This window comes from Oryctolagus cuniculus, chromosome 12 (genome assembly GCF_051225735.1).
Source record: "Oryctolagus cuniculus isolate XC-2025 breed Fujian yellow rabbit chromosome 12, ASM5122573v1, whole genome shotgun sequence".
Classification (NCBI taxonomy): Eukaryota; Metazoa; Chordata; class Mammalia; order Lagomorpha; family Leporidae; genus Oryctolagus; species Oryctolagus cuniculus.
The window spans coordinates 92513737-92520083 of record NC_142878.1 but is presented as its reverse complement, the minus strand read 5'-3'; positions in this window follow the sequence as shown (position 1 = coordinate 92520083).

Below are 6347 nucleotides of genomic sequence, written 5' to 3'. Positions count from 1 at the left end.
GGTCTCCTGATCAGATTCTTGCTTGTTCTAGTTCGCCACGGAGCTGTCCAGTGCCAGCCCAAGGATGAGGCCTGGGAGTGGGCCTGGGAAGCTCACTGCGGGGTTAGGTGAAAACGTTGCATTTGTAGAAGTGCCGGCTCACGTGCGAGCTCCGGACACCCACACGGCTTCCATTTGATTTCATGCTGGCCTTCTAGTGAGCTTCTTGCCGCAGCCCTGCGTGGGGGGGGTGTGTTCACACTTCAGAGACGGGGCAGGTGCAGCAGGAGCGGGGCGGGGATACACACTGACACTCACCCATTGCTGTGCGGATTGGAGGATTAAAGCCTTGACACTCCCCTGTGCTCTGTAGGGCACCGTCCATGGTGCGCGGTCAGCCGGTCAGGCGTCACCGCTGGGGCTCTGGGGAGGGGAATTAATCATCTCACTTAATTCTTTTTTAAAAAGATTTCTTTATTTATTTTGAAAGTCAGAGTTACACACACACACACACACACACACACAGAGATTGGTATCTTTCATCCTCTGGTTTACTCTCCAGATGGCTGCAATGGTCAGCACTGGACCAGGTCAAAGCCAGGAGCTAGGAGCCCCTGATACAGGTGGGCAAGCACCTGCTGTGGGGTGGATCAGTGAGAAAGGGGCCCGAGTGGGCGTGGAGAGGCTGAAGGTGGTTCCCACCCCCAGAGGACAGAAGGTGGTCCCGGGCAGTGATGGGGTCTCACTTTTGTAGATCTAGGTGCGGGGTTCCCTCCTCATTCACACCTCAGAGGGGGTGAGATTGCCATGACTACGATCTCCCCCCCGCTGTCGCCAGAGTGGGCTGTTTGAGGTGCGTATTTGTGCTCAAATAGGTGATTAGAAACTCTACACAGTGGATTCTAGGGTCCACATTCAATTTTTAGCCAATTCCCCCTGTTCTTTATAAAGCCACAGGCTCGAGGCCTCAGCCCTGCCATCAGGAAGGAGCAGCGATCCAGCAAGGTGATACTATAGCAGTGACAGCTGGGGACCTGGGGCCCAATTGCGTAGAAAGTTGGCAGACACGTGAGTGGCTGCAAGTTAGATGAATGGCATCTGAACTCCGTGGGTAAAACTTCTCTACTTCCTGATTTGTTCTTATTCTGAATCCATGTATTAATAATCCAGGACATGGTGCTGTTCCATGAAGGTAGTTTATAGGAACAGAAGCCTGGAAAAGCCAGCTCCATGTGCAACTGTAGGGCAGTGCTTAGCGAAAGTGGAGCACACACTTAACAGACGGCAGGCAGCTGTTAGGCGGTGCACTCGTGACGACTGAAGTGACAGGGATACGCTTCCAATGTCAAGTAGAAAGAAGCACTCGAAGTGGAATGTGCACGGATTCTGTTCTACAAAAACCATGCAAACCTTCTGTGCAGAGCGGAGTCGGAGCCTGCATCACGTCTGGGAGAAGATGCACCTGTTTCTAAGAATGCGCGCTCTTCTGGGGGGAGGGGTCCCAGGGTCCGACTAGTGTGTGTCAATTTGCATGAAGGTGGGTCCCAGCCCTGCGCCGTGGACTAAGCCTCAAACAGAAGAAGCTGCAGGTGGCCCTGAGCGCTGCTTTCAAGTTGGACATAGTCGTTCTGGTGGCCAAATGTCCTGGAGAACGGAGAGCAGGTGCACTCTCAGCCTCCAGGGCAGAGACCCCCGTGGCGGCTCCACTGTTAGGCTGCTGCGGCACCTGAGATGTTGCTGCTCTCGGTGGAGGTGGTGGCAAAGCACCTGCCCCTGTGGAGGTCTCAGAGGTAGACAGCACCAAGGACAGGGCTGAAACATGACAGATACCGCATGATATCAAAGGGGCACATTCAAGACACAAACAGGGCACTCCAGGGAGTGTGTGTGTGTGTGTGTGTGTGTGTGTAATTCCACAGGCTAGGGCAGAGCCAGAGAAGTAATGTGCTTGTGCTGTGGTAGCCCACAGAAGTCTGAGTGAGTCACACCCAAAAAGTATAGGGGAAACCCTGTCCAAACACGGACAGTGGAAAAGGCACACAAAGGTTTACGGATTCTGGAGAAGACAGGTGATCTCTTTTTTTAAAAAAATATTTATTTATTTGAGTGGCAGATTTACAGGGAGAGGGGAAGAGAGAGAGAGAGAGAAAGAGAGAGAGAGAGAGAGGTCTTCTATCCACTGGTTCACTCCCCAAATGGCCATGGCAGCCAGCTCTGGGCAAGGCGAAAGTCAAGAGCCAGGAGCTTCTTTAGGGTCTTCCACGAGGGTGCAGGGGACCAAGGACTTGGGCCATCTTCTGCTGCTCTCCCAGGAACATTAGCAGGGAGCTGGGTCAGAAGTGGAGCAGCTGGCCAGCGCCGCGGCTCACTAGGCTAATCCTCCACCTTGCGGTGCCGGCACACCGGATTCTGTCCCGGTTGCCCCTCTTCCAGGCCAGCTCTCTGCTGTGGCCAGAGAGTGCAGTGGAGGATGGCCCAAGTGCTTGGGCCCTGCACCCGCATGGGAGACCAGGAGAAGCACCTGGCTCCTGCCATTGGATCAGCGCGGTGCGCCGGCTGCAGCGCGCCGGCCGCGGCGGCCATTGGAGGGTGAACCAACGGCAAAAGGAAGACCTTTCTCTCTCTCTCTCTCTCTCTCTCTCTCTCACTGTCCACTCTGCCTGTCAAAAAAAAAAAAAAAAAAAAAAAAAAAAAAGAAGTGGAGCAGCAGCCAGGACTCGAGCCAGTGCCCGTGAGGGATGTGGGCACTGTAGACAAGCAGCCTAACCCGCTGCGCCACAACCCCCACCCCAGAAAACATGATCTTAACCACACACACCCCCTCAGCATGTGCTCCAAGTGTCCTGGGACAAACCATGTGCCTGTGCAGCCGGTGACTGGTAACAGCCTCAAGCATTCCCCCAGGGACACACCAAGCAGACGTGAAACACGCCTTGCTATCCTCACACACAAGCCCCCAGCCCCAACCTCTCCCAGGCTCAGAGGCCAGCACCATGGCCCTGCCTCTCCCCCTAGCCTCCCCCCACCCCTGCCAGCAAACCCCTCGTCCAGTGCCCACACCCCTCGGGCTTGCTTCCCAGCTCCCTGCTGTCAAAGGGCTTGGCAGGTGCAGCTGACCCCTCTACCAAGACGCTCTTCCCGGGCCAGGTCTCAGCTCACTTGGTGCCCTCCCCTCGTGGAGTGCATCTCAATGCCTCCGCCTTCAGTCAGTAAGCCCACTGCCCCCTGCCTTTTCCCTGCACAGAACTTCCGGTTTATCATGGTAGCTGTAAATCATTCCGTGAGTTCGCTCTCTCGGTTCCCTGCTGGACTGTGAGCTTTTTGAGGAGCGGGGTTGTGAGTGCTGGCCCTGCGTTTTCTCATCAGATGCACAGGACAGGTCCTGGGAAAATATTTGCTGGCTGGGTGGACAGGATTGTTCAGGGCGGGGGCAGAGAGGAGGGATCCCGAGGGGGCAGCAGGGAAGAGATATGGACCACAAGCCTCTGGATGTGTGTCTGCCCTATAGATCTACAAGCTGCCCACTCCTATGGAGCCTCAGCCTGGACCCACAGGGACCCGAATCCCTGTCTCTAGAAGCTAACCCTGGAGGGCAGGAGCTAACAGAAACAGACAAGTGACCTCTCCCTGCCTCTCGCACTGCACTCAGGGCAGAGGACCAGAATTCTGGCTCCCTGGGCCCTGGGCCCTCAGAGTACCTGAAAGGCCCCCTGAGGGGAGGGGCCAGCCTCTGAGAGCTCACTGCTTAGGGTGTGGAACAAACAGGGGCTTCTACGCTAATTCTCTCCCCATCCCAGTGGCCGGAGCGCTGAGATCAAGGTTCCAGTAGGGTTGCTTTCTTGGCTTGGAGGTAGCTGGCCATGCTCACGCGATCCTCACTCTCTGTACGTGATTGTCCATCCACGTCTTCTTCCTCTAAGGCCTATGCTGATAACCTGCTGTTAACATCACTATCTCAGTACAGACCCCACATCCAGGGACAGGCATTTGGCCTAGCAGTTATGATGCTGCTAGGGGTTCCTCCATCCCATAACTGGTTGTCTGGGCTCAAGTCCTGGCTCCACTTAAAAAAAAGATTTATTTTATTTATTTGAAAGGTAGAGTTACAGAGAGAAAGCTAGAAACACGGAGAGAGAGAAGTCTTCCATCCGCTGGTTCACTCCCCAGTTGACTACAACAGTCAGTGCTGCGCCGATCCGAAGCCAGGAGCCAGAAGATTCTCCTGGGTCTCCCACGAGGGTGCAGGGGCCCAAAGACTTGGGCCATCTTCCACTGCTTTCCCAGGCCATATCAGAGAGCTGGATCAGAAGTGGAGCAGCTGGGACTCAAACCAGTACCCATATGGGATGTTTTTACCAGTTGTGCCACAGTGCTGGCCCCCTGGCTCCACTTCTTATCCCAGCTTATCGCCAGTGCACATCCTGGGAAGTAGCAGGTGACAATCCAAGTAGTTGGGTTCCTGCCATTCACTGAGTTCCCAGTCCTAGTTTCAATCTGACCCAGTCGTGGCTACTGCAGGTCCTTGGGGCGTGAACCAGCTGATGGGCGCTGGCTGTCTCTGTCCCTTCCTCCTTCTTTGCCTTTCAAATGATAACAGAACACCCTATGCCCAAATTCTGAGGGCCCAGGAGGGGGTGGTTAGGACTTCCCCACTGGAGTCTGGGGAATTCAGTTCAGATCAAAACAGAAGTGCGGGGGTCCACAAGTGAGCCTCACCCCACTCCCTGTTATGTAGCCTGGGGGCAGCAAGAGAGGAGCAGGGCGGGCCCTCCATGGAAACCCCAGCGAGGACCCTTCCTGACCTCCCCCACCCCGATGGTGCCCAGCCAGGAGCTCTCCGAGAACCCTGGGGCTAACAGCTTGACTTGGGCAAATAAAGGCACAGTGCAGGCTCTGGCATCTCTGACTAGAGCTCATCAGTGCGTTGTGGGTCGCAATCCAATCGTGGGATCAGTGGAAAGACACTCTCGGTGCAACCTGGTGGCACCCTGGCCCTTGCATTCACACCAGCCAGCCAGCCAGCCAGCAGGGCCTCTTATGAAAAACAAGAAATTCCAGCAAGGGATTAATGCCTTAATTAGAAATGCAGCTTGGAAATGCAAAGGTTATTCAGAAGGGGAAAAGATACATGCTAATAAGAGCCACGCTATTAACAACAGAATAAAGATGCATTGTTGGCGGCAAAGTTTTCCAGGTTTGGTAATGCAAACCACCTGGTCTGCGTGCGGGCGGGCTCCATGGAGACGGAGCGGGGCTGGCGCTGTCGCATGAGGCTGATCCCGTCTCTGATGGTGCTCCCTGCCCATCTCAGACTTCCTGGGGAGGACAACCAGTGGCCGGAAACCACCTGCGGGACTGTGGGGCCTGTGCCTGTTTGCTGGCGAGCACGCTCTGGGGCTTTGGAAAGCGCCCCGACACTGCCAGGCCCATTGTACAAGGCGGGCTCCTGGAGCACTTGTAGATCCATCGAGCGAGACCAGAGCATGGCAGTGCTGCAGGGCAGCAGGGAATTCTGGGAAGGATCTTCCAGCGTTGGCCTGGCAAAGCCCCTCCTCTCTCGGTGATGAGGACACGGCCCCGAGCGTGGCATGGCAGCAAGGCGCCTGTGAACCTGACCCGTCCACGGCTCTGACCTCCATGGGCACTTTGCTCAAGGCGTTTCATCTTCACAGTCATCTTGCGAAGCACTGGCACACTCACCTTTCACTGAGCAAGAAACAAAGGTTCAGAGAGGTTAAGAAATGCAGCCCAGGTCATGGAGCTAGCAAAGTGGCAGAGCTGGGATTCAGACCCACAGCCGCAGCCCTCCTCCCGGAGAGAGGCAGCAGGGCAGGAGCCCCAGAGCTGCAGGGGTGTGTGGGTCAGCGATCCCTCCCAATGCCCCTTAGGGCTCAAACGCCAGCGACCTGGGTCAGGCTCTTCCATGAACTCAGCAGCTGTGCCCGCGGGTCTCTTCCCGGTGCCCCGGGCTGCCTGCCATCCCGCGGTGTGCCCAGCAAGCGGCTTCCCAGTGTGCTGTGTCATCTTGTGGAAGGAGTAGAGAGGGTGGGGGCAGCCATCCCTCCCAGACCCTTCCTTTTTATGCCCCCAGGACAAGAATCCCGGAGTTCAGGTGATATTGGACAGGTTCTAGCAGCCAGTGGGACAACCAGGACCTGGGTGGAACCCCTGCAGGGTGGGTGTAGGGCAACTCGGCCTCTGGGGAAGCTGAGGCCACGCCCTAATGCTCTGCCAGCCTGGTCCAGGCCGGAGGCTGCAGAGCCCAGCTCCTACCTGCCGTGGTACCCAGGTCTCTGGGGAACGTCATGTAGTCCCTCCTTGCACTCCTCCGTGGACAAAGAGCCCTGAGCTGGTGAGGACCTACCTTG